The following is a 24,085-nucleotide window of genomic DNA, read 5'->3' as shown; positions in this document are numbered from 1 at the left end:
GCATGTATGGTGGTAATTCCAAAGCCAGGTACCGATAGTACCAACCCTGCTAATTACAGGCCTATTTCTTTATTGAATACAGATTATAAAATTTTTACAAAACTTCTTGCTACCCGACTGTCTCGTATTATACACCTATTGATCAATCCTGATCAGTCAGGTTTCATACGGAATCGCCTTATTAATAATAATACTCGTTTATTTTTTCATATCCATCAAGAGGCTTTTTCTGATCCTGATCCGATGGTGGCGGTGTCTTTAGACGCGGAAAAAGCTTTTGATCGCGTTGAGTGGCCTTTCTTATTTTATGTTCTCCAATGGTTTGGTTTGGGACCCAATTTTATACACTGGATACGTTCCTTATATACAGCTCCCACTGCATTTTTGTATATTAATCAGCAACGTTCTTCCCCCTTTTCTCTCCACCGTGGTACCCGCCAAGGTTGTCCCCTTTCGCCTTTTTTATTTAACCTGGCTTTGGAACCCTTACTCTCTGCTATTCGTCAGTCTGCTCAAATATCAGGTATTAGTATTGGTCATGATATGTTCAAACTTTCTGCATATGCTGATGACGTTCTATTATTTTTACAAAATCCTATGTCTACTCTTCCGCATTTATTTTCTCTCATTTCTCATTATTCTTCTCTTTCTGGATACAAGATTAATTGGCACAAAACTGAGCTTCTTCCCCTGAACTATGCTGCTTCCTCGTTGGATTTTGCTCACTTTTCTATTCATAAAGTTACTACTAGTTTGAAGTACCTTGGGGTACGGTTCTTTGTCGACCCCCTAGATACGATACGACATGGGGAAACCCAAATTTTGCAAACAGTGCAAGACTTAACATTACGTTGGTCTCCTTTATATTTGACTTGGTGGGGACGATTGGATACAATTAAAATGGTTATTGCTCCTAAAATAATTTACACCCTCTCTATGCTTCCTATTTTTTTTTCTGCAGAGTTTTACAAAAAAATTGACAGATTGTTAATGTCCTTTCTGTGGAAAAACAAACCACCTCGTATTGCGCTTGCTAAACTTAAATGTCCCAAGCTACAAGGGGGAGTAAATTTTCCTGATTTTTATATATATCATCAAGCGTTTATTTTACAACAAGGTTTTCATTTTTTTGATGTTGACTCCCCATCTTCAGAACCGCCTAGATGGGTCTCCATTGAACGCCATCGGTTGGCTCCCTACCCTTTGTTTTGTTTTCCTGGTATGGATCTTATTCCTGATGCGGCTCATGACCCTATTTTACGATCTTTACATAGAGCTTTTTCTGAATTTGATTCCTTATTGCCTGATACTTCCCTTCGATGGAATAACTCGGGCTTGGCTCCAATTTGGAAGAATAAAATGTTGCTGGTAGGAGGGAAGCCGCTCAGTTGGCCAATTTGGCAGCAGTGTAATATCTGGCTTTTAACATCTTTGTTGGACTCTGGGAAACTTCTGTCTTTCCATCAACTTCGCACCAGATACCGTATTCCACCGACTCAATTTTTTGCTTGGTTGCAGTTGCGTTCCTTGCTTTCTGACAGCAAGTTACGCCAATTCACCCTGACTAAAATTTCCCCGTTGTTGGAATTTTATTATTTACAAGGTCCTAGAGGTCATTTGGCTTCTGGAATCTATAAACTTATTAAAAATTTTTCTTGTCGCTCTGGTATCCGAGCTTTGTCCCTGTCCTGGTCCTCCGATTTGGGGATCGCGATTACTCCGGCTATGTGGAAACACATTTGGTCCTCTGCTATTCGGATTTCCTTGTCCGCTAGCTTAACTCAGACTTCATTTTTTATTATTCACAGAGCAGTTTGGACTCCGTGGAAGCTACATCGGGCTGGTGTAATTTCTTCCCATGATTGTTGGTCCTGCTCGGCGCCCAAAGCTACGTTTAGTCACATGCTTTTTTATTGTCCCCTGGTACACGCCTTTTGGACTCACGTTTGGCATACGGTATCTGGTATTCTGTTGCTCAATACTCCTCTTTCCTACTCCTTAATAATTCTAAAGGGCGCTGATCCGTCTCTACAGCTTCGGCAAGCTCATTGTAAGTTATTGGATTTTCTCTTAACCATAGCTCAATATAATATTATGTCTAACTGGAAACATAGCGAATTCCTATCAGAACCACTATGGTGGAATACTGTTTGTTTGTTTTCCAAATATGAAAAAGCTATGGCACGCTCCTGTGGTCGTTTAGGCAAATGGTCTCAAGTATGGAAGCCATTGGACGATTACTTGGCTTCATTATAATTTCTTCTGAGTAATGGATGCTTTTCCTTTGTCTCCTTTTAGTTCCTAGTATCTGGTATATTCTTTTTCGTTTAAGCTGCTTTGCTCCTCTGATGTCATAATTGTGGTGGATAATTTGCTATTTTGGTTTCTTTGTTAATATTTTTTCTTTCCTTTTTGTGTTGTGCTGTTTTATTTGATTATTGCTGTATTTGATGTCTTTGTATGTGATACATCAATAAAAATTATTTCAACAAAAAAAATAAATAAATAAATGGGGTACGTGTTGCTGGATATGCTGTAGTATCCGAAGATGAAATTATTGAGGCTGAACCTCTTCCCCCAGGAACGTCTGCACAAAAGGCTGAACTAATTGCCCTCACTCGAGCTCTACAGTTAGCAAAAGGACAAGTTGTGAATATCTATTTAGACTCTAAATATGCCTTTCTTACCATTCAAGTACATGGAGCCCTATACAAAGAACGCGGATTTCTAACTGCAGAAGGAAAGCAATTGACAAATGCACCAGAAGTACATAAACTACTAAATGCAGTTTGGTCACCTCGCAAAGTAGCCGTCATGCATTGTAAAGCACACACAGGAAAATCAGATCCTATTGCTCAAGGGAATCAGAGAGCTGACAAAGCAGCAAAGGAAGTAGCTCGAGAACAACCGTTTCAAGAAACAACAACAACATGCCCTCTCTTACAGTTTCCAAGTGAAATTCCTATCTACACCACAGAAGAAAATGAATGGGCACAATATGAAAACTTTCACCAGCAAAACGGATGGTGGATTATACAAGATGGTCGAATATGGATACCTGAAGCCATTGCTTGGACAATAGTTAAAGAAGCACATGATAATACACATCTTGGTCGTGATTCATTGGCAAGACTACTGGAAAAAACGTATTACATAAACCGAATCACTCAGTTAACAAAACACACAATCAATCAGTGTGTTACATGTTTATTTATTTATTTATTTATTTGGAGATTTTTATATACCGCGGTACGTAAAGGTCTACATCACCTCTGTTTACAGAAAACAATAACATAGCACAATGCTTTACAAGTAACAAGTTATACAGTAAGAAAACAATAAATAGCAACAGGTTTTGCATACAACAGTTAATAGGAATGTGAACAATTAACTTCAACAGTAGTTGACAACTTTATACAGAAAAACTGATTTTCAATTAAAACTAGTTTTTCAAGTTAAACATTGATCATCTATGGTATGCTTGTTCAAACAACCATGTTTTGAGGTTTTGTTTGAACGTTTTGTGGCAGGGTTCACAACGTAAGTCCAATGGCATATTGTTCCATAAGTTGATCCCAGCAATAGAGAAGGAACGTTCTCTTGTGGATACGTGCTTGATGTGTTTGAGTGGATGTTCAAAGAACAATCCTCGAAATGGACCTGGTCCCGCCCCTGGACATGTCCTTCGAGGAACCATACCATTTCAAGTCTGCCAAATTGATTTCACTCACATGACTCCTTCAAAAGGATACAAAGCTATGTTAGTAGCAGTTTGCACTTACACCGGATGGATTGAAGCTATACCCACAAGAACAGAAACAGCCAAGGAAGTGGTTACTCTACTCCTACATCAGATCTTGCCACGATATGGACTGCCAAGACAAATAAATTCTGACAATGGACCAGCATTCACTAGTGAAGTCACTCAACAATTAAGCAAGTTTTGGGCCTTAATTGGCATCTGCATTGTGCTTGGAGACCACAGAGCAGCGGAGCTGTTGAACGAGCTAATAGAACTTTGAAAGGTCAATTAGCCAAATTGTGTCAAGAAACAAAAACCAAATGGCCAGATATCCTACCGCTAGCTCTGTTACACATCCGATGCATTCCAAGAAAATCCGGTCTAACACCATACGAGATGATGTATGCGAGACCACCACCACTTCCATCATTCCCTGATTCATTACAAATCCAAGGAGAAATGTCACTCAGCAAACAACTAAAAGGGTTGTATGATACAGCAACTATACATGTGAAACCGAGCCACTAATCTTGATTACACCAACTCATCAATTTCACGTTGGAGACTCTGTATGGGTAAAAGAATGGGATGAGTCTGACTGTCTCAAACCTCGATGGAGGGGCCCATATACTGTACTGTTGACCACCCCTACTGCTGTGAAAGTCTCTGGATGCCCATCATGTTATGAATGTGGGCCCTTATATCGCGGTAAGACTACCGTCGAAGGGCAAGGCCTTGCTCACCAAGGACTCTTGCTAGAAGACTTCACCCTGGAAGCACGCGACCCCCCCAGGAGAGGCCCGTAGGGGTCCGGCCGCTGGGACTTAGGCGATTCCTCTGAGGACTGTAGAAGGTCTGGATGCAGGCGCCTCCTGCAGGTCGTGGGTTCCAGACGGCTGGCACCTCCAGCAGGTCGTGACAGTCTTGAGGATGGAATCCAAGAGAAGTTCAAGTCCGGTCCAAAGTTCAAAATACCAGCGAGATCCGAATCCAGTCCAGGTGAAAAGCAGGAGAAAGATCCGCAGCCGTACCAGGGTCGAGACAGGAGAAGGGTCCAAAGCCGTACCAGGGTCGAGACAGGAGAAGGGTCCAAAGCCGTACCAGGGTCGAGCCAAGAATCAGTCCACGGAGCAGGAGAGAAGGCGGGATGAAGAACAGGAACCAGGAGCCAGGAACACACTCTAGGCAGGAACCTCAATACTAAGGCAAGGACTGGATGCACAGCCCTTGCCTTAAGTACAGGAAGCGGAAGGAGGAGCTGTGGAGGGAGCCATGACACTTCCTGTCATGGCCCCTTTAAGAATAGCAATGCAGCCGCGCGCGCTGCCCTAAGGAGAGCAGGGGGAGGAGTCAGCTGGCCGCGGAGCCATGCTGCCGGCTCGGCACAGGCGGCGGTGAAGACGCGAACAGGCAGGGCAGTCTGTCCTGCAGGTCCCCGGCGTCCACCTAAGTGATCCGGGTGAGTCCCCTGCTACCCCGGGTCCGTTCTTCGTCGCGGCCGACCGCGGCCGGCGGCCATGACACCCGGTCCCGGTTGCGGTCTGCCGCGGCCGATAGCGCTAACAATCATGGATTCATTGGACCCGAATTAAACCTGCCTCCACTACTTGGCAGGTCTCCAGGACTGGAGAACATAAATTAAAATTCACCAGAAGTGTGCCAAGAACTAACGCTGAGTAACTGATAAAAGTGAAATACTGAAGAATATTAATGTGTTTATTTCTTTCCTTCTTTACAGGCATAATAATACATGATTTCATCACTTTGGAAGTGGGCCATCTGTGCGCTCCTAATCACTGCTCTAAGTATTATATGCCCATCTAACAGTTTCTGGAAATGGTTCATCAACGCCATCTACATCATCGGTTCCGCTCTACTATGGATCATTTTCATTATCTTCAGAGAGCTCTACAGTTCCTAATGATAATCCTATGCACAACAACGAGATCTCTTAACTCTCCATTAAGTCAGAATTGCACTGAATGTATCAAACAAGTACGCACTACTACCCAAGATGGATTCCAACTTGTTTTCACAATTATACATCAGTCTCAACCACCACCATCCTGCACAGTAAAACCTGCTTGCTCCCTAAACACTACTCAAGGATATCAGTCTTTTCATCAATGTATACTAAACAACAAAGTCATTTGCCACTCACCAACCACTCCTAAGTACTACAACGTGACACTTACAACTGGTCTACCAAAGAGTTACATGACTGACACTATACCAGATGGGAAAGGAATACTATATTACGTTAACTCTACAAAGGTCCTGATGGGAGGGCATTCCAGTGTTACACTTACCTTCGATGCATGTGAAGCAATTGATAAACATCCAAACGCAGTCAAATGTGGTTCTGATGCATGGAAAGCAGCATATGTCTTCAACCACAAATATCTTTGTCCATACAATCGAGCATACAATCCATCCAGCTGGCTACCATGTTCTGGAGATATTAAACTCTCTGGATGGAGCTTAGTGTGTGACTACAAGGGAGGAGGATACCTAGGTTGCTCAGGAGTGGGTCGCCTAAAGAAAGGAACCGGTAATATTGTCTCTTTAGATTGGCCAATCAGAGCTGAAGGATCCCCTTGGCAAGATACATGGGGATTTGGAATCGACGGAACAGGAGGAGATCCTATAACATATATTACAATTATACAATGAAGAGACAAGCCACGCCCTATCATCCATCAAACTACAATAGTTGGTTATCAATCATTCTTCGATGAAGTATCTCTCCTCGACGAGGAACTTAAGAAACACGCTATTTCACATCAAGCAAAGAATATGTTCGTGAATCTGGCTGAGAACATCGCCCTATCCTTGGAAGTGAAAAATTGCTTTGTATGTGGAGGTACAAATATAGGAGAACAATGGCCTTGGGAAGCTAAAGAAATCTTTCAATCTGACCTAAATGCTTTGAATACTACTATAACATATAACCGAAAGAACAGTCCATATGAATGGGCTCTCCAGACTGATGTTATTGGAAGACAATGTCTATCACGACAATACTCTAAACTATACACTGTACCAATTGGAAATTCACCGTGTACAGGAGTTCTTACAGTCACAACGGACAATCGTACTTGGTGGCAGACGGAAAATCTTACTATGCCTACTTCATTCTGGACTGAACCACGTTTGAATGCCACATGGGATGCGGCTGGTAAACCTTCAACACCATTCATAGCCCCTGATGGATATTACTTTGTATGCGGACGAAGGGCTTATGAACAATTACCTTTCACTTGGTATGGAACATGTTTCCTAGCAACAATCCGCCTTAGCTTTTTCCTGTTACCAGTCACAGCAGGTGAAACTCTAGGCATACCTGTATACAGCCCGATGAAACCAAACAAACGACGAAGGAGTGATAGAGTTTCTATTGGGGATTGGTCCGACAAGGAGTGGCCACCTGAACGTATTGTACAATATTATGGCCCATCGACTTGGGCAGAGGATGGCTCATATGGATATAGAACACCAATCTACATGCTAAATCGTATTATTAGACTTCAGGCTGTACTTGAACTTTTTTTTTTTTTTTAATTATTTGTTTATTGAATATTTCCATATATGATTACACCAATTCACGGAAAAGATACAATCTCAAAAAGAAAAACATTTCATCTCCATTTGTAAATTCCTTATATTCTAAAGGATAAAGCAAGAATTAACAAGGATATGAAGAGGTCTTAAACTCTAAAAGAGCAGTATAATCAAGAAAAGAAAAAAAAGGTATTATGTCCTGTATACTCTCCCATTCATTATTTTAACTTCCAGCACAACAGAGGTTTATTAGGTTAAGGAATCCAAATATGATTTCAACTGAACTGGTTGATTAAAGACATATTTCCTCTCTTGATGTGAGACTATGCAGCGGCACGGAAATCTTAACATAAACTTGACCCCTTTTTGTTGGGACTCCACTCTCATTGATAAAAATTCCTTTCTCCTGAGCTGTGTTTCTCTTGAGATATCAGGAAAAATTCTTATATTCTGACCATAGAACTTATTATTTTGTTTTCTAAAGTAAAATCTCATTAAAAATTCCTTTTCAGAAAGGAAGGAAAGTTGAACAATGAGAGTGGCTCTAAGATTTATATTCATTTCAAAGATTTCTCCAACAAATCTGATAAATTTAAATTATCATTTTCCTGAACATCTTGTTTCTGAGTTTGTTTTCCCAAATCCTGATTCTGTGGTAAATAATAAATCTTATCTATTACGGGTAAAGTTTCATTACTATAGCCTAGAATATTCACTAAATAACTTTTAAAAAGATCTTGTGCTGACATTAAGTGAGTTCTGGGGAAGTTAAGTATCCTTAAGTTATTCTGTCTAAGTTGATTTTCCAACACTTCCAATTTATTACTATGAATTTTCTCAGACTTAATTAAATTAAGTTGAATCCTATCCATCTCTTTCACCTTTTCCTCTACTTTGTCAATCTTAGATTGGAATGCCATGTTCTTATTTAACACTTCCTGCATAGTATTGGCAATATTATTAACAGATTTCTGTAGTGTCACCAACATTGTCCCAATCTCTTCAAGAGAGAAACCCCTAGGGGTAATAACATTCAAGTCAGTTATGTCAGTTATACCTCCCACTTGGATACCTCCAATTCCTCCCTCTGTTGGGGCCTGTCTGGCAGCAGGATGACAAGTGGAAGTGCTATCCTCCTCTCTGTGATCCATTGCTGGAATAACCAGAGAAGAGGCAGCTCCTTCAACTGTTTCTTGTGGTGATATCGCTGAAAAGTCTAGCTTTGTTTTGGGATCTACAAAACAAGGGATCCCAACTCTGTTGCCAGATGGTGGCTCAGGTGTTTCTGGCGCTCCAGGAGTTAATGATAGTTCCTGGGTCAGATGGCTCTTTCCCTGCTCTTGGTTAGAGCCATCAGCGACTCCTCCTGGAGTTTCTATGGGAGCTCTTGCGAAACAATCCTTTATTTTGGGCTGGTTATCTGATAAGGGTGTCGAAGATGATTCCCGAAGCTTAGCTTTTCTCTTTGTGTGTGGCATTACAAAGAGAAAGTTCGCCAAGGAAAAAGCACTCCCAATAAAAAGTAAAGTTAATGACTTACGTCATGAAGACTCTTATTTTGGATGTTCGACCATGGACAATTTGCAATGTTGTTTTCGCCTCTTCATAGACTTGTGGCCGCAGAAATAACAACGACAAGAACTCCTGGCAAGGCCAAGCACGCCGAGCTAAGCCGAGCAAAGCCGCGCGCGACCCTTAGGTGCGCACGGCTTTGGCGGCGCGCCGCAAGGACGTTGGTCTTATGGGCGTCAGCCCGGCTCCACCCCCGACGTCCTGACCTCTCAGGCAGCTGAAGGAAATCACCTCCGGAAAAGTAGGTAGCAATGCGGCCTACTTGAACTTCTTACCAATGACTCTGCAATGGCCCTCAATATTTTGGCCAAGCAAAACACGAAACTTATTACTGCTATATACCAGAATCGATTAGCATTGGACTACCTTCTAGCTCAGGAAGGCGGTGTGTGTGGAAAATTTAATCTTTCTAATTGTTGTTTACAGATCGATGATAAAAGCAAAATCATTGAAGAAATTACTGATCGTATGGTGCGACTAGCTCATGTTCCTGTGCAGACCTGGTCCGGGGCCTTTGATTGGACTACATCAATGCCCAATTGGATTTCATCCATTCCAGGACTCAAAGAACTTTTCATTCCTTTGATATTCTTTTTAATTTCTTGTGCTATATTTCCTTTATGTTTCCCTCTTCTCATTAGGAACTTGCGTGCCATGATGGAAACAATAGCTAATCAACGAGCAGCAGCCCAAATCATGATGATGAACCAATACACTTCAATCTCAACATTTTCCCCATCAGACTCATCAGACTCAGAAGATGAATATTTTGACACTAACCTTTAGGTTTCAGTATCACAAAGTATATAGTAAATGATGCCTGCTTTCTAGAGCTTACAATGTATTCAAGGCAGCCAAAATAAATGAAAGATCTAGAAAGTTTAATTTATAATGGAAAATGGTTAAAACCAACATGGCAATGATTAGGAGAAATGGGCTAAGATTTAAAAGCAACCTCAGAAAGGTGGGTTTTTAGACTGGAATTTAATAAGGTCAGAGAGGGAAGATGATGCATTAACTCACAATAAAGGGCGCTCAGCCTAGCATACAGGTTTATGTGCGGTTGGATGCGTGTTTTAGACATGCTAAACTAACACCAGATGAAATAAAGAGGTTAGTATGTCCAAAACGTGCACCCAAATAAAGGCATAAAGGCATCACATGTAAATTCCATGAAGATGAGGCTATTGGCTATTATCCTGATGCAAAAAATTGCTGGACATCAAACATACACTTTTTAATGCAACAAATTTAATTCCAGCCCCAGAGCTGGTGTTAAATCAATCCGCGAGTCAAGGGCTCAGGAGAAATTTAAAAAATAGTGTCCTGTGTGGTTCCTACCTTTATTCTTAAACACCTATTGCTTGTAACAGTTTGAGGGAAAAAAATTCTGGGCTCATAATATATGCTCACAATAGACACGCTCCAGGCTGATTTTGCCCCTTGCTATTTTGTGCGTGTATGTTGGGTGCCCAGAAATTGACCTGAAGCAGAATAAAATGGACGCGCAAATTGAGCACCCTTTGTAATTGTGGGTGTACAACCACGTCTCCTGGGTGGCCTGATGCATTTGAAGGCTAGGGAGGCATAATTCTTCCCTAGCGTGTCCTTTATAACACATTAGCTCATTAATATATAGTATTGGGCGCCCAGGAGATGTGGCTGTGTGCACAATACAAAACTGGCACTCAATACTTGCGTCGTATTGCATCGGCCCCTCAGAAAGACTATTCCAGGTATGCGATGCAGCAGCTGGAATGCAAAGAATCTAGCTGGCAGTACAGGAGAAGAGCATATATAGGCATGACTTGCCCAGTGAGCAGAATTCATAAGGAAGGGTGTATGGAGAGGTATCAGAAGAGAGGTAATGAGAGAGGAGTTACCGCTGACAAAGTACTGCAGCCATAGATGTTTGCTGCGTGCAAAGCTGGCTGTCACAGCCTGAAGCTCCAAAAAGAAATTTCATTTTGTTCCGGTGATTACCTGAGGTAAAAAGTCCCAGCAAGCAGGCAGTTTAAAATCACTAGCACGGGACCCGGCTGTTCGCTGTGCAGGAGGAGGGCTGCTTGAGTCTGAGGCTCTACAACACCTATAAACGACGCCCTAAATATACGCAGCAAATACATCTACAAGCGGAGCTTAATTGCAGGAACAGACTGAGCAAGTGCTGTGGGGCATTTTCGTCTCAAAGGGGGGGGGAAGGGAGGGAGAGAGAGAGGAGAGGAAAGAAGAAAATAAACAGAAAACAAAGGTCAGCACACATTGAGATGAAAAAATTGAGCCAGGACTGTTTGCATATCTGAGTCCTCTAATCACCATCTTGCAGCGTCTCCGTAGTGGGTCAGCTGCGGGGGGGCTGACTACTTGAGTGATTTAAAGTAGTGTATTCTACTAGATAAAAGGGAGGGAGGAGGAGGTGACATCACTTCCCATGCCGGCTGCTTCTTAGCGGGGCTCTCTGCCCCCGGAGCGGTTTTTTTTTTTTTGGTTTTGTTTTTTTTTTGCCAACCAAACTGAAAACCCACCCAAATCGCAGCGTTTCTTCGCGCTCTGCAAGCGGACAGCAACCAGGACCATGGCGCAAAAAAAAAAACCCGTGGATTTTGCTAAGTTCTCCTACATGAAAGGGGGAGATGCCTCGGAGCTCCAGGACCCTAAAATGTCGGCGGCGGCCGCGATGGAAGACACGGAGCATGTGGATTCCGATCCGGACTTCCCGGACTCGGAGCGCCCCCTTCGCTCAGAGATGCGAGCGTGGTTTATGGAGCTGCGGCGTGATATTAAGGGGTTCAAAACAGAGATCACAGAAACACTCCAGGAAATGAGGGAGGATAACGCAGCCCTGGGCCGCAGAGTGGACGAAGCAGACCTTCGCTTGGATGAGCACGAGGAGCGATGGCAGCAGCAACAGCAGGAGGTCAAAGCCCTAAAATTAACACAAACGGAATTGGAGGACAAACTTGAAGATCTGGAGAACAGATCCAGGCGCTGTAACTTAAGATTTAAGGGTATTCCAGAAACCGAGGAATATCAGGACTGTACATTAATTATTCAAAAAATTTGTCTTTGGATTCTGGGGACTCCTGAGAGTGGACCTGGGGACACTACATCTGACCCTGGGATAGAGCGTGCCCATCGGTCACTGGGACCTAAACCTGGCAATAAGGCACGTGACATTGTCGTCTGCTTTCATTCCTATGCTTATAAGGAAAAGCTTGCAGCAGCGGCTAGGAAGCAGCGGGTCTGGAGTTGGGAAGGGAATGAAGTTTCTATCTATGCAGATTTAGCTTCCAGCACTCTACGCAAGCGAATGACTCTTCGACCGGTTACCACTGCTTTGGCTCAGGCATCCATTCGCTATAGATGGCTGTTTCCTTTCAACCTTTGGTTCCAAGTGGATGGGAAATCTTATAAGGTCCGTAGTTTGGATGCAGCGGTGCAAGCCCTGAAGGCAGCGGGCATCACAGCGGACATACCTGTGCCAAAAGAGGTGGCTCCTTCCAGTTCCAGACCAGCAGCGCCACGCTGGCAACGTGTTACCAAGGGAGGCCGCAGACTTCGACGGAATGCCAGCGACATCGGGGTGGCGGAGACTCTCACCTGATATAACTAGACAGTTTGTTTGTTGAGGGTCTTTATGACTGTTTCAAAAACTGGTTGCTTATTCAGTTTTGCTTTAGCATATATGGTCAGTTATACCATATGGTGGGTACATTCAGTTACTGTTATGTTTGCTATTGTTATTGGATCATTTGGTGACCGCTCCGGGGGAGGGGTAGAATCCACTACCCGGCATGGTTTCTTCCTCCATATTCCTCTCTGGAGGGAGAGGAAACCCTCCAGGATACTTGGTGGGAGGGGGGGGAGGGGGAGGGGGGAGTTGGGCTTCACATTGAACGGTTTCGCACATATATGGAGAGTTGTTAGGTGGGTGGTATGGTCTGGGGTTCCCCTTATATTGGATGGAGTTAAGAGCCTTTTTATGGCACCGCAGGGTTTGAATTTTCTTTTTTGGCACAAAACATGCTGGCCTCTTTGGTTCCTGGCATTGGGTTATGGGTTGGGTAGAGGGGAGGAGATGGGATACTAAGAATATGGCCACAATTACTTTCCTCTCCCTTAATGTTAAGGGTTTAAACTCTGGTAGGAAAAGGAAACTTTTATTTCAGGAAATGGAAAGGCTATCAGCACACGTGGTTTATGTACAAGAAACTCACCTTCTTAAGCGCTATGAGGGCCTATTACGTTCTGACAAATATCCGAATCAATTCTGGGCGGCAGCAACACCTGCCTCTAAATATTCGGGTGTGGGTATTTTAATACACAAAGATATTCAATTTGAGGTACAGAATATACTATCTGACCCACAAGGCAGATACCTTCTCCTTCATGTGGTTTTGGGTGGGGAGTCTTATACACTTTGTTCCGTGTATGGTCCTACTTCTCAGAAGGAAGCTTTTTATACTAAATTGCATAAGATATTAGCAGACCACATGGAAGGCAGTGTTATCCTGGGTGGGGACTTTAATTTGACGCTCAATCCTCGGATTGATAATTCGGCGGGATCCAGTTCTGACCCGGCTTTGGCTCGGAGGGCGTTTAAACAGGTGATCACGCTTATTGCCGGGGTGGATATCTGGCGTTCTCGCTTTCCTACCTCTCGTAGCTATACCTATTTCTCATCCCCGCATAACAGCTATTCTCGCTTAGATATGTTTTTGCTTGATCGGACTAAACTTAATACAGTTACTGCGGTAGATATTGAGCCCATAGTTTGGTCCGATCACGCACCTATCTGGTTTAAACTAACTATTGGCCTCGCTGACTCAGGTCAACGTTATTGGCGGCTGAATGATTCGCTGCTGGAGGATGATACCTTCCAGAAGCAGCTGACTCAGGAAATTCAAGATTACATCCGTCATAATGATACCGGGGAGGTGGGAGCTGGGACCTTATGGGACTGTTTAAAATGTGTAATCCGAGGTTCCTGTATTGCGCGGGCTTCATATGTTAAGCGACAACGAGAGCGAGAACGCCAGAAGCTTTTGATGTCTTTATCTAAGTTGGAGCGGGCCCATAAGGGATGGAGCTAGTTCTACGTCCCGGGGCCCCATTCAGGAGTTGAGGGATAAGATCATGGCGTTAGATTCAGCTCGTATTGCCCACCACTTGGAATTAGCCCAACAGCGATTTTTTGAGGGTGGGAATAAGGCAGGACGGTATTTAGCTCATAGCCTCAGACGGAAGCAGGCACAGGCCACTATTTCAAAAATTAAGGATTCTTCTGGGGGGCTCCTCACAGATAATACCTCCATTAGGAGTTGCTTTCAAAAGTTTTATTCTGATCTATATTGTGGGGACGCTGACATACCGATAGCTTCGATAGAGGCCTATCTTTCTCGGATTCCCCTCCCTACTCTGACGACGGCTCAGAGACAATTTTTAGATAGGGACATTACCGCTGTAGAAGTACAGGAAGCTATCGCCTCACTTAAACTGGGAAAATCACCAGGCCTCGATGGGTATACTCCACGGTTTTACAAATTATTTGCTACAACCCTTACCCCCTTGCTGTTGAATTACTTTAACTCTTTGAAGGCGGGGTCTACCTTGTCTACACAGGCCAATTTAGCGGGGATTACGCTCTTACTTAAACCTGGCCGGGACCCCTCAGTCTGTGGTTCATACAGGCCCATTTCTTTGTTGAACATTGATGTTAAATTACTGGCCAAAATTTTGGCGAACCGTTTAAATTGTTTTATAACCCAATTGGTGGGGGTAGATCAGGCAGGTTTTATCCCTGGGAGAACTACGGCTGATAATGTTCACAAAATTATGGACACTATCTGGTATGCCCAAAAACACATAATCCCTGCCGTGGCATTGTCGATCGATGCGGACAAAGCATTTGATCGAGTGCACTGGCCTTATCTTTTTCAAACCTTGGAGTATATGGGATTTGGCTCCTCCTATCTACAGTGGCTGGGGCAGCTTTATCATTCCCCCAGGGCCTGCTTGAAGGTAAATGGAGGCTATTCAGCTCCTTTTGAGGTGGGAAGGGGGACTAGACAGGGTTGCCCGCTGTCCCCTCTACTCTTTGCTTTATTTCTTGAACCGTTTGCTATTTCTATTCGTGGAAATGCTGATATCTCCGGAGTGACTATAGGTAATATTTCTACTAAGATATCCCTCTATGCTGATGACATTTTGTTTACGCTCTCCGACCCAGCCAATTCCCTTGAATCAGTTATTGCTGAGATGGAGACTTTCGGTAAGGTCTCTGGTTTCACAGTAAATTGGGATAAATCAGAAGTTCTCAATATCAATTTACACTCCCGTACGGTCCGTCTACTTCAAGAGCTGTTTCCCTTTAAGTGGACCAAAACGCAAATTAAATATTTGGGCATTCAGCTCAGCGCTACGCACGATTTGCTTCCCATTAACTATACTCCGCTTTGGAACAAACTATCCAAGGATATGGAAGAGTGGAATCGCTATCAGATATCCTGGCTGGGTAGAATGGCTGTCTTTAAGATGACTATACTTCCGAAATTATTGTATCTTTTTCAGACACTCCCAGTACTGGTTTCTGTGTCTATGTTAAAACAGTGGCAAAGACGGTGTATGGCTTTTATTTGGGCAGGAAGGCGGCCCCGGGTAGCCCGCAGGGCACTCACACAACCTAAAAGTAGAGGTGGACTGGGCGTACCGGATTTGATCCGTTACTACCGTGCTGCTCAGTTTAAAAAACTGGTTGACCTGAACTCGTCTCGCAGACAGAAGCCATGGGTTCTTATTAATCAGGAACTTCTAGGTACTGTTCCTCTTGGTAGTCTTATATGGCAGCCCAAACACACCTGGGTGGTAGACCTGGGTGCGGTGTTACCTCCCTCTACGCTTCTGCTGCTTTATTTGTGGCAGCATTATGGTACATTCCTGGTGGGAAATAGGGAATACCATCTCAGTACACACTTATTCCACAATAAAGCTTTTCGTCCAGGCTATGAGAGCTCGGCTTTTTTAGCTTGGAGGAAACGGGGCATTACAACATGGGGACATATTTGGGGTTCTGCAGCTTTACGTCCTTTTGCTGATCTTAAACGAACTTATGACTTACCTGAATCAGCAATATACTCTTATATGCAACTAGCCCATTTTGCCAAGGCCAATATGCTTTCATCTCACTTTGCTCAGGAACAATCCGACTTTGAGAAGTTATGTGAGAGGGCTCATAGCTACCCTAAAATATTATCCAGACTTTATCAATTGTTATTGGTACAAGACCCCCCCAGTTATACCTTTCAGAAAGCTTGGGAGCAGGACCTTCGGGTAAGCTGGTCGCCCCGGATATGGAAGTCTATTTTTCAAAGTATGGGTAAGGGGCATATTGCTGCTTCTCTTATTGAGAACTCTTACAAGATGTTATACCGCTGGTACAAGTGTCCTTCACAGATACACAAATTCATGCCTCTCTATCCAGATGTTTGTTGGCGAGGCTGTATAGAGGAGGGCACGTTTTATCATATGTGGTGGACCTGTTCCCAAATTCAGGTGGTTTGGAGGCAGGTCTTTCAATGGCTGAGTATTCTTTTTCCAGGGCTGCCATCTCTCACACCGGCACAGGCATTGCTGGGTCAGGCACCCCCAGGGCTGTCGCAGGACTCCAATCAGTTAGTTCAGTATATCTCCACTGCTAGTCGTTGTGCGATAGCGCGCTTATGGAAGGCTACTAGTATTCCCAAGTTAGAGGACATTCAACACAGAGTGCGTAAAATCTTTTTATTATCCAAAATCACAGCATTTAAACATAAGAAAGTCTCTCGCTTTACATCAATTTGGCATCCCTATCACACTTGGCTTTCTAGTGTATCCCTGGGTATTCCGACTTAAATAGTGAATGTGTAGCGGAAATCCTTTGGCTCCTTTAATCCTCTTGGGGGTAACCCTATAGGCATATCTATTCTCTCTGGTGTGACACCATTTATACTATGTTTGTGCAAATTTTGACATTGTAACTGTGAAGCATGGGGGGTGGGGGGTGGGGTGGATTATATAAATTCAATGTGAACAACTTCGTTGCAAACCTTTGATGTATAACCTACAGCAGATAACGGTTTTGTTTTCATATCCGGGCTGTTTCTTAAGCATGTTGTTCTCCTGATTATATGGTCCGGTCTGTAGGTTGCTTTATGTTGTTGTTTCAATAAAAATCTTTAAATTAAAAAAAAAAAAAAAGAAGAGAGGTAATGAGAAGCTGCAGAATGAATATACATGCAAATGAGTAAGAGAAGCTTGACATATATTTGAAAATGGATAGGGAGCCAAAGTAGTGATTTGGAGTTTTAAATGGGTGTAGCATCCAATGATTATTTTCTAAATAAAAAGTGTATGATTCAGTAGCAGCCTCTAGCTTCCACTTTTTCACAATAAGGAAAAGACAGCAAGTTCAAAATGATTCCTGGTTAGGGAAGGAAGAAAATCACCACTGGTAGTACACACTGGTGGAAGACAAGTCATGCTGTGGAATTTTTAATAGATTGTAGCAGTGAGAGACTGTTCATTAGGAGACCTGCAAGGAGCAGGTTGCAGTAGCCCAAGTGAGAGAATGAGAATGTGGATAAGGGTTTTAATAGTGTGTTCATAAAAGAAAGGACAGATTTAAGTGTTATAGGAAAGAAGCAACACATTTTAGCAGCATTTTGGATATGCGTAAAGGAGAGAGAAGCTGAAGATGACTTCAAAGTTATGGGCTGAGGAGATCAGAAGGTGACTGGTGTTACCAATAGAAATAGAGAAAAGAGAGAGGTCGATTTCAGGTTCAAAATACTAAGTTCTATCTTGTCCACCTCCTTACAGCAATACATACTTATTCGATGTCTTCATTACTTTTAGAGCTTCAGGAACTTCAAAAGCTCTCTTCTCTCATGGTTAATCATAGGATTAAAGGATTACTTGAACCAAGGTTACAGTGGACATTGAGGAAATGTTCTTCCTGCAGAAAGACATAATAAACTGCACAAGGAAACAGGCAGACAAAATAAAAATTAAACCTACAGCAATAATGAATAAGTAATAAGCAGTTCTCTTTCCCAGACCCCCAAATAAAGATCAAATCCCCCAAAATATCCCAATCTGGCCTGGTTGACTAATTCATATAAGGTGTGTTGACTGGAATGGGTGTGAACCCTTTATGCTGTGGCATAGTTGACGCAGTGTTGTAGGTGAATCTACGAGGCCTACACCGACAGCTGAAGCAGGAGAGGCTATAGCTTTGCCTATAACAGCTGCCTCCCCCAAAGGTTGAGCCCTTAGGATCTAGCGGCTGGCAGGACTTAGATGAGTCCCAAAGGTGGTAAAGAGAGAAAGAGTCCAAGGGCAAGCTGGGGTTAGGACAGACAGCAGGCTGGAGATACCTGGACAGGCCAAGGATCAGAGCAGATGGCAAAGGGTGGGGGCGTAGAAATTTGTGTCACGAGAACAGGATAGTACCTATTTTAACAGAAGTAACAGTACTCATTAATTTATTTATTTATTTATTTTATTTATTTAAATTCTTTTATATTCCGAAGTATAGCAGAATGCCTTCACTCCGGTTTACATTTTAACAATTCATACAAGAAACACAGGTTTTTTTTTTAACTCATAACGTAAGAACAGAAAATCTCAGCAGAGGTAGAGTATAACAAGTTAGCAGTATACAATTTACATCTTAAGTTCGAAGAAATTTAATATAGAAGTATTAGGGTTCAAGATGAGGATTAATGTTATTCGAAACAGTCTGTGAATGATTGTCTAAACAACCAAGTTTTTAGTTCTTTTTTGAAAGATTTGGAATCTCTGATAGAACTTAAGTAGTTTGGAATAGAGTTCCATTCTAAGGGTCCTGCTATCGAGAAGGCTCTATTTCTAGTAGCAGATAGTTTCGCAGATGACAAGGGGGGAATGATAAGTTGTAATTTTTCAGAAGATCGTGAAGAACGGGGAGACTTGTGAATTGCTATCATATTTTCTAGAGAGGAATTCTTTTCTTTGTAAATTTCGCTATGTAGAATAGTTAAGGTCTTGTACTTGATTCTTTGTGAGATTGGTAGCCAATGAAGGTTTTTTAAATTTGGAGAGATATGATCAAACTTCCTTTTGCCCGTGAGCACTCGTGCTGCTGCGTTCTGTAATAATTGTAACGGTTTTAAAGTGGATTGAGGAAGTCCTAAAAAGATTGCGTTGCAGTAATCTATGCTTGAGAAAATAAGAGTTTGTAGAATCGTTCTAAAGTCGTTTGGGTACAGTAAGGGTTTGAGATGTTTGAGAATCTGTAGTTTATGAAAGCCTTCTCTCATTTTTATTGCTATACAGTTTTTAAAGCTCAGTTCATTATCTAACCAGATACCAAGGTCCTTTATGGGATTCTTCATTTGGATGTTAGAGTTGTCAATTTGAATGTTGGGTATTTGAGAAGATTGAGCTGATATGTTTCTCTTTATTAATATTTTTCTTTTTTTTTCTCAAATAACTGCTGTAACATCACAATTTTTTGACCAAAATTCATCAAATCACCTCAAGTGAGAGAAAATATTTTAAGTCACCAGACCTCATAAACCGGCATACTTAGTAATGCTAAATTAGCATGAAATGTATTTGCCAACGTTTATAATCATAGGTCATAATTATGTGAATTTTTTGTGCTTTCCTTTCGTGAAAAAGTAGTGATAAAAACTTTTTTGTTATTCTTTTCCAAGTCACATTGACGAAAACTTAACTTAAGTGAAGAAACGCCATGTTCTTCAGATGAGGGGCTTTTTCCATGCTAGCCTCATCTGAAGAACATGGCATTTCTTCACTTAAGTTAAGTTTTCGTCAATGTGACTTGGAAAAGAATAACAAAAAAGTTTTTATCACTACTTTTTCACGAAAGGAAAGCACAAAAAATTCACATAATTATGACCTATGATTATAAACGTTGGCAAATACATTTCATGCTAATTTAGCATTACTAAGTATGCCGGTTTATGAGGTCTGGTGACTTAAAATATTTTCTCTCACTTGAGGTGATTTGATGAATTTTGGTCAAAAAATTGTGATGTTACAGCAGTTATTTGAGAAATCTATGTTTTGCTGTTTTCACTACAGTTAATTTTGTTGAGAGTCTTTTGGGTATATATCTCTTTATTAATATCCATTCGGTTTTGTTCATATTTAGACAAAGTTTTAGTTGGTTCAGAAAAGTTTTGATTGATTTGAGGTAATTTACTGTGAGGGATATGGCTTCTTCAATGGTAGTTGTTATAGGGATTAGAAGTTGGATATCATCGGCATATATAAAGAAAGTGATTCCAAGATTGGAGATGAAGTGACATAGTGGTAGGAGATAAATATTAAATAGGGTGGCAGATAGCGCAGATCCTTGCAGAACTCCTGTTTCAAGGGGGTAGGGATCAGATGAGAAGTTGTTAAAGGTAACTTTGAAATACCTGCCTTTTAGAAATGAAGTGAACCAATCCAGGGTATTTCCAGATAGTCCTATGTTAGCAAGGCTTGAAATTAGAATATTGTGATCAACTGTATCAAAAGCAGCAGATAGATCAAGCATAATTAATAGGTGATTCAGTTTGTTGTCAAAGCTTCTAGTTAATTTGTTGGTTAAGTGTTGCAGTTGGAGACTGCTGGCGAGATAGTGGACCCTTGGGCTGGCCTACCTAGGTGACAGGGTAGGCCAGGAGGCGGAGCTACAGGCAGGAGGTGTTCACCCGGGAACTAGGAACCCCCCGGGAGGAGCCCGTAGGGCACTGGGACCTGGGACTAGGAACTGAGGCTGAAAGTCCAGGGGCTTGAGATAGGCTAGACCGGGACCAGAGCAAACAGGAAGGATAGGAAGGTACCCGGGAAGCAGGAGACCGGCTGTACAGGGCCGAGGGCCGGCTGAAGGCAGGGCAGCGGGCGGCAGCGGAGTCTGTAGCAAACCGGGGCTGAAGCAGGCTGTAGACTGAAACGGAGTCGGTAGCAAACCGGAGGCTGAAGCAGGCTGTAGGCTGAAGTGGAAGCAGGCCGGGGTCGGAGGCTGGCTGCAGGCTGAAGCGGAGTCAGAGGCAAACCGGAGGCAGGCGGCAGGCAGAAGCGGAGTCAGAGGCAAACCGGAGTCAGAGGCAGGCAGCAGGCTGAAGCGGAGTCAGAGGCAGACCGGAGTCAGAGGCAGGCGGCAGGTAGAAGCGGAGTCAGAGGCAAACCGGAGTCAGAGGCAGGCAGCAGGCTGAAGCGGAGTCAGAGGCAGACCGTGGTCAGAAGCAGGAACGTGGAGATCACCAGGAGTGCAACTAAGAACAACTATGGAGTTGTGAACCTCGTTGCAAGGCGATGAGAGAGAGTTTGGATGCCGGTTATATCGGGGCCCGGGCATGACGTCAGCAGCACAGGCGGGGCCAGGCTTCTGTGGGTTGAGCGCTCAAGACGGGCGTCCTCGCGCACGTGCGCGAGACTGACGAGAAGCAGGCACGTAATGGTGGCCGCCATGTGGAGTGAGAGAAGCCCCCGGGGTCCAAAGCAGGCGGAATGCGGCGATTCCTGAAACGGAGGTAGGCGGGTTTGAACCCTGAGCGGAGGGAAGCGGTAGAGACCGCAACAGTACCCCCCCCCCCTTTATGGCCCCTCTTGAGAGGACCGGGTTCCTCCGGATGGTCACGATGGAACTGCTGCAACAAGGACTTGTCCAGGATGTTGCGGCTGGGTTCCCAGGTATTGTCCTCATCGCCGCAACCTTCCCATGCGAGTAGATACTCCCACCTGTGGTTGTAGAAGCGTACGTCCAGGACTTCGCGTACTTGGTAAGTGGGATCATCATCGATGGTAGTAGAAGAAGGATCCGGAGGTTTGCAGTGATAGTGAGAGAGGACTACGGGCTTAAGCAAGGATACGTGGAAAACATTGTGGACTCGAAGAGAGGACGGCAACCTCAGCCGATACGAAACTGACCCCACTCTTTCGGCAACCTGGAATGGTCGACAGAATCTGGGCGCAAATCTTCGTGAGGGAAGACAAAGGTGGATGTTCTTGGTGCTAAGCCAGGCCCGGTCTCCTGGCTGATAGGTAGGAGCCGGTCGTCGGTGGCGGTCAGCCGCCTGTTTGGCGGAAGAGGCTGAGCGGAGCAGTTTGTTCTGGGTCTTCTGCCACAAGGTCTGTAGCTGACGCGCCATCAGCTGGGCGGCTGGAGAGGCGCTGGGAATAGCGAGAGGAAGTGGGGGTCTCAGCTGTTTCCCGTAGACTAGCTGGAACGGGGAGAGCTCGGTGGCTGCATGAGCTTGATTGTTATAGGCAAACTCGGCCCAGGGCAGTAGTTCTGACCAGTTGTCTTGTTTTTCATTGGTAAAGGCTCGAAGGTAGGTTTTCAGAGACCGATTCATCCTTTCGGACTGTCCGTTACTCTGCGGGTGGAAAGCTGTGGAGAAGCTGAGCTTTACCTTGAAGCACTTGCAGAGAGCCCTCCAGTAGCGTGCAACAAACTGGGGTCCCCGGTCAGATACGATGTCCTGCGGGAGGCCGTGTAACCTGAAAATGTGCTGGGCAAAGAGGAGAGCTAGTTCGGGTGCAGAGGGTAACTTGGTCAACGGAACAAGGTGCACCACCTTAGAGAAGCGGTCGACGGTAACCCAGATAACCGTCTGACCGTGAGACGGGGGCAAGTCCACCATGAAGTCTGTAGCTAGGTGGGTCCAGGGTTCTGTGGGGACAGGCAGAGGGTGCAGAAGACCGCACGGGGGTCCAGGACTGGGCTTTTGACGGGCACAGGTGGGACAGGAACCAACGTAAGTGCGCACATCTTGTCGGATGTTGGGCCACCAATAGAAGCGGTTAAGGAGTTCCAGGGTTCTTTCACGTCCTGTGAGGGAGTCATGAACCCAGCGTAGCGTCTTTTTTTTTTTTATATATTTCTTTATTAACTTTTTAACATTATTAACAGGAATACCGTATCCAATGACATATGGAGGGCATATAATGAGCAGATGATTATAAAACAGAAAACGTGAACCTACAGTAAACGCTCACTTACAAACAAAGGTGATATTCCCCTTCCCTCCCCCCTTCCCCCACTCTCTCTCCTCTGGACTGGCTCCCTATGTCCTGTATCCTTTGAGACACAATAAAAGGTCGCTTCATCATAGTCCTTTTGCGCTAGTACTTGGAGATCTGGAAGATGCCTCGTAGTGTAGGTCTAAACGTCTGTTAACAAAGTCCTTCTTGGAATCTGGGAGTGACTTTACATATCTGCACCAAATATCCGAGCATTTCTGTTGGGCTTGAATATTTTTGGTCTTAGCAGTCATGTGTTCAAATAAAAACAGCGTGAAGACACGTGCTTTCCAATGTTCAAGTGTCGGTCGATCCGGCGATATCCATTGAGTTGTGATCACTTGAAGCGATACCACCAAGACTTTTTCCAGGAATAACCTGTCTGAGACCGAAACAGGCGTCTGGATGGCGTCCGTATTGCGAAATAGACATAGGGTCAGGTCTCTAGGCAATTTCCTTGTTAATATCTGATCTAAGTCCGACAAAACTTCTTCCCAGTATTGACGTATCTGGGTGCAGTCCCACACACTGTGAAAGAATGTTCCCTTTTCCGTAGAACATTTCAAACAACGATCTGAATCACAGAGTTTAGCAGCATATACACACACACGGGGCATATACATACAGTGAAGCATTTTAAACCCCACTTCCTGTAATGACATTTTCCGAAACAGTAATACAACACTTAAGGATACGTGTGATCTCTGCAGAAGATAATTTAATACCTGCCTGCTTGACCCATTTGTTTTGTATAGTAAGCATTACACTGTTATTTGGCAAGCTCTTTAGCTCCACAGAGAACCTAGAACAAGAATTAGATTTAGAACCCTTAGGCTGCAAAACCCCCTTCAATCTGTGAAATTTCTGGCAATCCTGGGCATTGATCAGGATAGATTGAGCATAATGCCTTGCCTGCAGGTAGGCATAGAAATCAGTAACCGGTAATTGATACTGTGTTTGAAGGTCAGCAAAGCTTTTTATGACAGTGGTTCCCTCCTCCAGGAACTGTGCCATACATCGTAAGCCCCCTTGGGCCCATCTGGTAAAAATTGGCGAGTCTAGGCCACCTGTAAAACCTGGGTTACCCCTTAGAGATAGGAAAGGTGTAAGCATTCCCCTCATCTGTAATTTCCCCTTGCAAAGATAGGACCA

The sequence above is a fragment of the Rhinatrema bivittatum genome, chromosome 1 (assembly GCF_901001135.1).
Source record: "Rhinatrema bivittatum chromosome 1, aRhiBiv1.1, whole genome shotgun sequence".
In the NCBI taxonomy this organism is placed as follows: domain Eukaryota; kingdom Metazoa; phylum Chordata; class Amphibia; order Gymnophiona; family Rhinatrematidae; genus Rhinatrema; species Rhinatrema bivittatum.
This window is presented reverse-complemented; position numbering follows the sequence as displayed.